Source organism: Passer domesticus, chromosome 6 (assembly GCF_036417665.1).
Source record: "Passer domesticus isolate bPasDom1 chromosome 6, bPasDom1.hap1, whole genome shotgun sequence".
In the NCBI taxonomy this organism is placed as follows: Eukaryota; Metazoa; Chordata; class Aves; order Passeriformes; family Passeridae; genus Passer; species Passer domesticus.
This window is the reverse complement of record NC_087479.1, coordinates 13,481,745-13,493,217: the sequence shown is the minus strand read 5'-3', so window position 1 is coordinate 13,493,217 and position 11,473 is coordinate 13,481,745. Positions and strand designations below refer to the sequence as shown.

The window sequence follows — 11,473 nt, the reverse complement described above, 5'->3', positions numbered from 1 at the left end:
ACAATAAAGATCTGGGTACTTTGTGTCATCATTTGTAATTTGATGCTAAATTATTGGCATATGGAAATATATTATACTCTTTGTAATAGGATTCTCCTCTTGCTATATTCTTTCCTTGAATGCTTATTTTTCAGCCAGTAGGTCATCAACAATAGATGTGAGACTTGGTCATGGATGACATATGTGAGAGTTAGACTCTGAGTAGACCATACTCATCTTGTGGTCAGATTTGTGTTTAGATTTTAAGCCTAAGAGTAAAAAACTCCAAAATTTTTATTTTTAGTTCAATAGCCCAACATTTCTTTAAACTGTTCTCAGCAGATTTTTGGCCCTGAGTAGTGGCATGTGGCAGAAACTGACTTGTGATATTTTTTTTCTGCTTTGGATGTCGGAGGTCTTGTGAGATCATCTGTTTTTTCCTAAAATTCCTGCCATCTTGAGCCAAAACCTCATGAGAATAGTTGTTCTTGGAACATTTTTTTAATATGAAAACCAGAATGAGAAAAATAGGCCTCTCTTGGTTTTGGATTTGCCCCACAACAAAACCCAATACATTTTGTTTAAATACAAATATTCTGATCTGAGGTCTCCTTGCTACCCCCTCCTCCTTAATAAAAGGAGTTTTAATTTCAAAATAAATTGTAAGGCTCTTCTTGTAACAGATTCCGAATGGTATCATATTCCATGGGCACTTTCTAGGCTTCTTGACTTCTTTCAGTTTACTGTTTTTGGTTTTGTTGTTTTTTGCTTGGTTATTTTTGGTTCTTGAATTAAGAGGTACGTGTTACTAAATAATTAATACAATATCTGGGACTGCTTGTGTAACACAGTGTTTTACACTTCCACCATCCAAAAGCAAATAAAATGTTTTTATTGTTATCTATTATGTGTTAGCTATTATTTCTTACAAGAAAATGAGAAAAAAACAGTCAAAGCTTTTGAGGAGAGACAACAGAAAACTGACAATAGATCATTCTTGATCAGACAGCAGAAGCTAATGCCACAAGAGATATATTTGGACAATAAACTAATTATTTACAAAGGATTATGCTATATACATAGATAACAAGACTATCCAAATGTAATCTTACTCTATAAAAGAGGTCTTGATGTAAAAGTAGAATCTGTGCATTAGCAATCTGAAAGAAAAAAAATTATTTTTGGGAGATTTTTTTCCCACAACTGTTATTTATTGCAGGGCCTTTCTCTTTAAATGAGATCCTGTATAAAAATTCACTGAATTAGCTATACACACCTGATCCACAAGCTAATTTTTCAGATTCCTATATGAAAAACATCATTAAATAACTAGTTGAGAATAACAGTGCTTTTCAAGCCAAGCTGTCTAGGACTTACATACTGAAGATGGTCAACCCGCCTTTTGAGCTGCATTTGACTTCCTGGACAATCAGGCACACCTTCTGTGTTGGGTGTAACTTCACTGACCAGTTTCAGGTGCCTGATGATGATGGAGGGTCTTTTCTGAGTCAAATCCCCAGCTCCAGCTGTTGGCATCCTGTAAGATCAGACACTCCCCTCTGGAGGAATAGGACTGGTGTCATGGTCAGTGCTGCTCCCTAATCAGGTCCCACAGCTTCACCACACTTTGCCCCTTCAAAAATTTCAGCTTAGGCTGTGGAAAAAAAAACACTAAAAATAAAACAACAAAAACCAAAGACAAACAAAGAGAAAAAAGGTGCTTTTTATGTCAGGAAAGTTAAAATCTTTCTTCTAAGCCATAATTACCAACAATCTCAGCCATTGTTCTGTAAATGAGGTTTGATGTTTTAAACTACAAAGACACATATTTAAGATATAGAACAGTGTTGCTGGGTTTTGTGTGTATTTCTTTTAATTCTAGAAATTGTTTTTCTTTATTTGATATAAATCTGAAGGCAGGAACTCATTGTAGATACACAAGTGCATGCAATATGGACATATCAAAAGGAATTAATCCATACAGGTATAGATAAAAGAAGCAGGAATAACTGTATATAGGCAGTGGGTATGAGAGAAGACAAAAGGCAGGGAAGAAGCCAAATACAAATAAAAGAGAATATGAGAAGACTGTCACATTAAGTTAATACTATGGGAAATTAAAGTACTTTAAGATCCTCAGATGTAAGATACTATGTAAGTATAAAGCTTTTGTTTTTGTTTGTCTAAAATTTGAGTTGAGCAAATGCAGTCTGAAAGCAGCTCCTAAATGTGATTATATGAGGCTACAGACACAATTTCTGCCAGGTATCATGAATTTCAGTGTATTGCTGTGTTATTAAAAGCAACCAGCAGCGTGAACCTGCTGTATTATTAACATGTTACATTAGCCTTAATAGTTAATCCAGTATTCATATTCATATTGTGGGCTCTTCTTCTAAGAGAGAGTAACAGCTTTCTAAATGCTTTTAAGATTTCCAGGAATAAAATTAAAGCATGTTTAAGTACTTGTTGGAAATTGTGTGCAGAATTCTGAATAAGGGAGTTATTGCATTGTATCAGGACCCTTAAGAGATTCAGCTGAGAAATAAATTATGTAAACAATGCAATATGTGTGTGTGTCTACAGCTGTATATCAATATCACCTATATCTATGTATACAAATATCCTTATCCTTTTCTGTCAGTCTGGAATGTGTTATACTGGAGACACTGAACCTTTCAAAAGAGATGCAAGACATGTTTTTAATGTTGCTTCAGAATTCAGAAGCAAAACAAAAACTGGATAAATACTTCATTACATTTTATAAACAATCTGCTTTCTGATAATTATTATGGAGCAACTTTTCATTCTTTTTAATGAAGTTTGACTCTGCATGCATATGTGGGAAATTAATTTTGGTGAAAGAATTCAGTTCAGAGTAATGTCTCCTAAATGAGATTAGTTGAAACCCACACGTTGCCTGCAGTTGTGAGAAGGGCGAGTGCTGATGGAGGAGAGGAGGACAGGTGCCAGTCAGAGGTTGCAAGAACAATCTACCTCTGCCCCTTGGTTCTGGAGGGAGTTGTACCAGATCTACATAAAGGCCCCACATTCAGCTTGGCTGCAGGTTCAGATTGGATTTCCTCTCTGCAGCTACTCCACACTCCACTTGCATGAAGTCCAAACATCTGGGTTTAATGTGAACCGAGTGGATTTCGAGCTTAATTCTTCTCTTTGTCTCTGTGTGTATGCATATGTGTGTGTGTGAAATAATCTTTCTAGAATACTTTATTGCTTTCTTAAATCTTTCATTAGTTTTGCATCCTTACAATTTATTTTGGTATGAAATATGCAATCAGTAAAAAGCCTTGTCTCCTGTCCTGTTTCCTACTCTGCCTTCAGAACATACTATTGTTTGTATTGTCTGGAAAACAGATTGAAGACCTAATTGAAATACTGTTAATCATCAACTTTTTTTTTCCCAACTTATTTTAACATAGCTATTTCAGGTGCAGTAATCCTTGCTGGTTTTATTTTTTTGTTTGTTTTGTTGGGTTGTTGTTTTTTTGTGTTTTTTTTTTTTTTAAGAGGACTAATAAGAAAAAAGAACAAACATTTATATGACTATAAATATTGATTTTTGAACTTTGTCTCTTGGCAGTGTTATATGTCCCGCTCCATTTATGACATTTTATGTCTTATATAGATTGGGCACAATGTTAAACCTCATATGAGAGAATGGAAGGAAAAAAATCAGGGAGTAAATAGCTGGTTTGCTTATCATGCCTCCCAGTTTGATTTTGGTAGGTTCTGGAGAACACAGGTGTAGGATACTGAATTATAACAAATAAAAGACTAAAACATAACAGAGCTACCTGAGGGTTTGGCTGAAGTCCCTGTGCAAACTGTGATTAACTGAATACCTGCCCTGGAATGCTGGTTTGGCAAGAGGTTGTACACACATGAATGAATCTGTCTGCATACTTAGACACTGCAGTTAAACTTTTTTTTTCACAAAAAAAAAGGGTGTTATTTCCGAAGTTTTTCAATATAGTTTGAGACTGTCTGTTTTGATTTAGGCTCCTCATCCTCAGAAGAAAAGTGAGGTGACAAATGTCCTACATGTATAAGGGAGTGGGAAGAAGAGCAGAGGCAGCAGCCAAAGACATGTTTGGGTGCATGAAGGCAGCTAGGCAGGATTTATTCCTAAAAATCAGTGTTCTTCTGGGAAACGGAGGCTGATCTCAGTGTAATGTGCTGAAGATCTATTGATGTAAATTTACCTGAGCTTATATCTCAAAACCTACAAGACCACCACTGAAGAAGTGGTCACATATCAATGGAACTTAACAGATAATATAGAGAATATACTCACATATATAGTGAATTAAACATATACCCAGAATTTTCAGCAGAGCCTAAGGGAGCTGAAAACCAGTGGTTTGTGAGCACATGAGGGTTGGCACTTGTGGAAAGAGCAGCAAACAGGTAAAAGTCTGCTGCAGTTACAATACTGGAATATATGCAGACTTACTTATACTCACAGCCCCTTTTCAGAGGACTAACTATAAATTACATTTCAGGCTAATGTAAACTAATGCAGGCTTAAAATATCTGGACAATGATTATGTATTAGAGGCCATTGGACTGTTTTCTATATGATCTAAAGCTGTGTATGATTGTGGGGACATGGTACAGTCAGAGGTGAAAAGTCATTTCTTGCTATTAAAGAACTTACTTTCTGACTGTATTTCCTGTCTTTTTACTTTATTTTCTGTTGCTTCCAGTGCATATTTAATGTGTGCTAATAATTTGGATCCTGGACATTAACCTACAGGGTAAGTCCAAAGCCATTTTACTTTCTTTCCTTTCTTCCATTAGAGAATCAGATGTACATTTCCAGCTGGGAATACCAGCAAATGCGTCCTGCACAGAAGAGCACATGATGGTCCTGGATGACTCTGGCTCACATGATGTGAGATGGTTAGAAATTTCCCCTGCTTTTCTTTATTCAGACATGTTGTGCATGAACTTGCAGAGGAGAGGGACCTCGCCCTTGATTTATAATCAAGTCATGAGATCATCTAGGCTCTAAAAGAGTCTATTGTCCAAATCTTACTAGTTTTTCTCCAGGAAAATTTTGCCAGTGTGTGGAGAATTGGCCCAAAATGTAGTTTTGTTTCTCACACACTTAAATGATTTCTGACCCTTCCTTGATTTTAATCATTTTATTTCCTCACTTTTTTTCCTAATTTCCCTGAAATTTCAAGGTTTCTCAACAGTAGTTGTTTTTTACCATGCCAGCAAGATGGTTCCAGTACTTGCTGCAGTTGGAGGGTGAGAAAAAACATTTCCCCAAAGATGCATCAAATAACCAGAATTTTTATTCATTTTTCTGTGTGGTGGAAGCATCAGAAAATATGCTTTTTTTTGCTGTGTGTGGGGACAGTGGTTGTGTGACACTAGAGTGAGTCCAGCAGTCTGCTTCCTTTGGCAGTTATGCCTAAAATCAGCCTCACCAGGAAGTCACCAGGTTCATGTGACAGCTACTGGGGAATAATTTTCTTCTGTATATCCCACTCAAAAACAGCCTTGTGCACCATTCTGATTTTTATTTTTTTTATTGCAAGATTTTGCTAAAGGTCTCCAGGTATCCTTCATTTATTTTTTTACTACAATGGGCAACAAAATCTGCCTGTATAGGTGCATACCATCTGTAATCTCTGCATAGAGCTGCTCACCACACACAAAAAACACCCATATAGCAATTAAATTCAGACACTTGGTGGAAAACAGCCAGTTCATTTTGCTTCTACTTGTTTTGAGAAAAAGATTCCCCCCCACCTTCATCTGAATAGGCAAGATTGACATAAAAAAGTACTTCAAGAGATGAACTTGTCTACTGAACACAAATACAGTGAGTTTCTGTATATCTTTAAATGTTTTATATGTCCTAGTCATATATAATTTATTGTGTTGTGAAGCTGAGCCCCTCTTTGAATGAAAATTTTACTGTCAGAGCCTGGGGTACTTTAGTCTGATGATTTAAAACTCTCAATGCGCTTGTAGCAAATAGCACTTTTTATTACAGCATGTTTGTCCAAGAGGTCAACTCTCAGCACAGCAGGATTTTTTCCCACTGTAGAATTATTTCTGATGGCAAGAATCTCCCATCTTAATTCATCTGGTGCTGAATGCAAAGCCAACGCTTTCTCAGAGGCTCATTAGACTGGACCTGCCAAAAAAATGCACAAGAAAAGTGTGAAAGCTTCACCTTTTCTTATGCAAGCATTCTTGCCAGCAGATTACACAGCATGTTAAATGCTGTATACCTGCTTATACCCCCTTGGTCTTAAGATTCCCATTTATAGTTTTGCTCCAGTATTTCATTTTCTCAGAGACGATGTTGAATCTAAGCTGCCTTGTGATGATGTTAAATTCATTTTGGAGATGAGTAAAAGTGACTAAAATTATGTGCATGTTTCCTGTGAAATACTGTACACCAAGAAGGTCTTAGATTAAAAGACAAACTTGACTTTAAGGGTAATGTGATTAATTTCCTCAGCCAAAACCAGCTAGATAGTTTTCATGCTTAGGCTGATACAGTGGAGATGCCCTATTACACCCATTTACAGTCTTCATCCCTTTGCTCAGCCCCTGCTGAGCCTATTAAGTTGGTATCAAGTCAACTTGTCCCTTAGTGATAGTACACAAACTCTCAGAGTGCTGCAGAATTCTGCATCTGTCCTTTTACCTGTCACTTCAGCCTCCTTTTACTGATGTTAAAAGAAATCTTTACTGTCAGTCATATAACCAATTCACTTTGTTCACAGGCTGTGACAACCTTGTTGTGTTTCTCCCACCACAGAACCGACTTCTGTGAATTAGTATTCTCAAAATTTAGACTAGCTCATTAGTCTGAATAAATTTGAAAGGTTGCTGTTCACATTTTTTTTTTAATGTAGCTCAGCTTTGCTTGGGTATAATTTAGGCATCTTTAGGGAAAAAAATAAAAAATAAAAAACCCACAAACACAAAAAAACTCAGCGACCAAACAGCCCAACTTCCAAGTATTCACTGTATGATTTCAGAGCTAAAGGGTCTCTCAGTTGATTCATTTGAGCAAATATAAATTTAGTCAAATCTTCCAAATTTTTCCAGTTTCTCCCTATTTTTTTAAAATTTATTTTGCTATAATTGAAAAATTGGCTACTCTTTCAGGAAAGGTAACAAAAGTTCAAATGCCAATCTCAACTACCTTTATGGCTTACTATGTCCACCAGACCAGCTGGATTCCACATTATCACTTTAAAAAATAGAGTAAACTTTCTCCCTCAGTGAGTGAAACCTAACCCCACCTGCCAGTTCTGTACTCATGACTGCCAGTGCACCAGGCCAATGCAATGAAAGAAACCTTTTCCACTAAAATATTGCCCATGATTAAGCAAAGAAACCACCATTTTTGCTCTAGTTTTCAACATCCTACAAGCAGAAGCACTGAATTCTCTACTTTCATGAAATCATTAAGGTATTTCCACTCTGTCATGTCGTTTCTTGTAGGGGTTGAAGGCTGACTGCCAATGGACGTGACAGAGGATCCATCTGGTCTGCCCCAGCACAAATCTCAAACAGTACAGGAGTGTGCAGCCACAGAGAACAGAAGAGTTCAACATCTTGAGTGCCTACCTGTTCTTCTTTCTTTAGGGAAACTCTCAGACACTGGTCGAAAGATGATATCTGGACATCATTTTGGATTGTGATAAATTTCCAGGGCATTGGTATTAGGAAACCATAAGAGGCAGGGAAATTGCTTTCCAGAAACAATAATCTATATAGCAATTTAGATCAGTGGAGTACTTTTCATACAAGGACATCATTGTTTTAAAAACAAATCTAGAAGGAAGTCATGATGACACCTACTTTGGGTTTGAAAAATGAAGTACAGGGGGAAAGTCTCCCCTATTCAAATTCCTTTCTTCTTGCTAAAATTGCACAAATTTCACTGGAGCTTCTTCTGAGTTACCTTTGCATTATAACCTTCCAGTCTAGAAGCCAGGGAAGTTAAATAATTTACCCAAGGTCACATCACAAGCACCTGAGCCTCAGAGTAAAGAATAGAGGTCCTCAGAGTCTTACCTAAAAGCGATAATGACGACTTCACCATTAGCTGTAAAATAGAAATATAAAAATGTCTTTGCATTAACATCAGCACCTTAAAACTAAAAATGAGAGAGCATGGCCAAAGGGGTCTGATATAACTGACTACAGAGTCAGGGTGGAAAAATATAAATCAATTGAATGAAATGATCTTTTGTTACAGACTAAAGAAGGAGTTTGGCTATGTCTCAAGAAATGGAGAATTTTGCTGGACATTAATGGAACCAGAGATACTCTCAACAGCTCAGGGTGGATATAACTGTGCAATGGAGCAGAACAGATTAAAAATCCCAACCTAACGAAGGATTAATATATAAAACTGCAGGAGAAAGCCATGACGTGATAGAAATAATGTAATGGTGCTCTTAGTATGCATTTTGTATGTTCAGAATATTCATCTTTTGCCTTTTCAGTTGTTTTCTCAATTCTTCCTCTAGTGTGTGACAACAGGGTTGCTTCTTCTTTAAGTATCAATGGCTTCTTCTGACACCAATGACTTATTGTGCCAGGAACCAAAAATATACAGTAATTCCTAATTTGGCTGCATAGTGCAGAACAGCTCAGTTGTGAGGAATATAATTATTTTCATTTTTATATCATTTTCATATGTATATAATTTCATATTTATATCATCATATCACACTTTGCTTGCACAAACTTCCAGTAAGTACTGCCCTGAAAGAGAGACAGCCACAAGTAAGACAAGGTGATAGTTTCTTTTGGGCATTGCAGTGCAGCAAATCTCCCATTTCAAGGGATTTCTGTTGAAAATTAAGTCATTGTTTGCTTTTTCAGAATGTTGCTTAGAAAAGAACTGAAACTTATTGTTCAATCATGTGAATGTCTGTCTTTCTTTAAAAAAGGAGTATAGATCCTCTTTTCACATGCTCTTGACACACCTATCTTTTTCTTTTGCTTTTTCCCATTGTTTTCTCCATACTCATAAACATTTTCTTCTCCACATCCCAAGTGCACTGTCCCCTTCTTCACATATCAGGTATCTGATATTTTGTTCTGGTTGGAATAGCAGGCATAAAACCTGATAGGGAAAATGCTGAAAATCACTAGAAAACAGCTATTTAACCATAGTTTTCCCATCTTCTCTCACCCTAAAGCACCACCAGAGAGAAGAACAGAAAAGTATACATGCATGCACACACATATGCCCAAAGGCTGTACATAAGAGGCACATTTATATATCTGTTAGAGAAAAATAATTGTACTGAATTGATTATAAAAGCTGTATTCTCACTTTTTAAAAATTTTATTTTTGGCTGATGTTTTCCCTACTTAGTTAATAGCTTTTAGATTATCTTTATCCTCTTTCTCTTTTTCCTCTCTCATCTTCCTCTGTGGCCAACTTGCTCTTCATCCCTGGCTGCCATGCTCAGTAAATTCTGGACATCATTGCAACAGCTGCTTAGGAGTGGATGGGATTTGTCTCTGCATATCAAGCCAAAAGGCTCTACAGATTTTGTTGTTGTGGCTGCAGACCAAACAAGGCCAAAATTGTCTGCGAAACACTCTTCTTTTGGATTTGCCTTAGATAGCCTTTTCTGCTTTATTTATTTCCTTTTTTCTTCTCCTTAGTTTTCAATCTTCTCCTTCTTCCTTTCCCTCCTCATTTTTACTCTCTGTATTTCATGCCCAATTAATCTTGTTCTCTCCAGCACACTTTTATAGGAAGGAAGGTTCATGAAAAGAAGTTTCAGAAGAAGACTGAGCCAATTTCCTTGGTAACTACCAAAAGCAAGTGAAAATGACAAACGGATTGACTACAGTGGATTGATTGATGCTGATTTATAGCTGAAAATTGGATCAAGTGCGTCCACATACACTTTCTCCAGGGACTAAAGCAGAGGCAGACTGCTTCTGTCAGCACTCCAATACTATGAAGCTAACTCCCCTCATGTCACCTCATGTCTCCCTTTCTACCCCTGTCTTCTGCTTAAATAAATATAGATGTTAAAATAAAAGTGCTTGCTGTATGGTCCCAGGGCTATAACATTTTGTGGGTACATATGACTTATGCTTTATCATGAAATAGTGGTCAATTTTCTATATATTCTGGAATCACTGTTCAACTGTGCATACCTGCACCTCCTCCTTCACATGCCTGTGTCTGTCAGGTACCTCACGGTGGCTTTTCACTTCAGTAGGAGATTACTCCTAGTTATACCTTGGATCTTAGTGGTTTTGCTACTGAATGGCAAAGGAGAAGTAGCAGGACCTATCCTAAATCTGATATCTGGGAATCCCTGTTTATGATGAAAACTGTTATTCACACATGCATACATGTTCCTATTGTCCTTTTAGGACACATGAATGAGTGAGGTTTGGAGGGCAGCATTTCTTCTTAAATCTTAAACCTTAATCAATTAATTTCTTAAGTAGAGTAAAAATTAGGAGCCTTATCATGCCCTGACCCTGCTAGGCTGGTAGAGGTAAAAAAGGACTGAAAATTATCCACAGAAAATAGGAGGAAAGTTACAACATCTGCTTCTACAAACTTCAAAATTTTTAGGCAATAGGAAAGGGAAGCGTTAGTTAATGCAGTATTCAGTTTATAACATATTACATCTGTGACTTCCTCACTTCTGCAATTGTCAGAATCAGTCCTGTGCTAAATCCAAATTGCTCTCCTCAGAAAGAAGGGTAGGAAAGTATTTTATTTATATATACGATTTCCTGTATATCACTTAATTTTTTGCCTGATCTGGCAGCCTCCAACTGAGGCTTTCATTCTTGCCATGAGGTTATGTGGCTGAAGATGAACAGGAAGCAGAGTTGTCCTTATAGTCCTTCCCATGGTCCTTCACATTAAGGCTTAGATGTTGCTTTTTGACATGGACAGCTGCATTCTACAGGCAGATTGATCTGGGGTAATCTGCGGCTGGCTTTAGCAGAAACAGGAGAATGAGCACCCAAGTTCAGGGACCACATTAGGGTTCACTCCAGGAGTCACCTCACTCAGGTAAGTGTTGTGCTGTTACACAACCACAGTTATTGCTTGGTCTAAGTCACACAAAGAAGCTCTGGCAGTATAAAACGGTGACCTCAGTCAATTAGAATTCTGAGTTAAATGATGTAAACACAAGACAGTTCTTTCTCCTCTAAGCTAATCACATTTTTGCAATATCAGGATTGATGGAAAGACAAAATTACTGTTACTAAGGGGAGAGTTCTTTGGGGTTTTGAGTCATCAGCCCATGGAAATTTTGATGCAGTCTTCATCAAACTGCATTGAGCCCTAAATATGGATTTAATTATTTGAAACATTCCAAATTCAAGGACTTTATAATTCTACAAAATTGAACTTAATTGGCAAACAACAATCCTTGGACAATCAGGTTTTGTAACATATTAGAAAGCAATTTGAAGTGGGTTGACCCTGACT

The 11,473-nt window shown here is 37.0% G+C and overlaps 1 long non-coding RNA gene across 1 annotated transcript; it reads left to right on the top strand.

Annotated features, from left to right (window-relative positions):
- The first annotated feature begins 1,363 nt into the window (after positions 1 to 1,363).
- Positions 1,364 to 9,913, top strand: LOC135302665 (uncharacterized). Its single transcript, XR_010364240.1, has 3 exons — positions 1,364 to 2,133; positions 4,707 to 4,757; positions 7,480 to 9,913. It is a non-coding gene; the product is annotated as an uncharacterized LOC135302665 (long non-coding RNA).
- Positions 9,914 to 11,473: the final 1,560 nt, after the last annotated feature.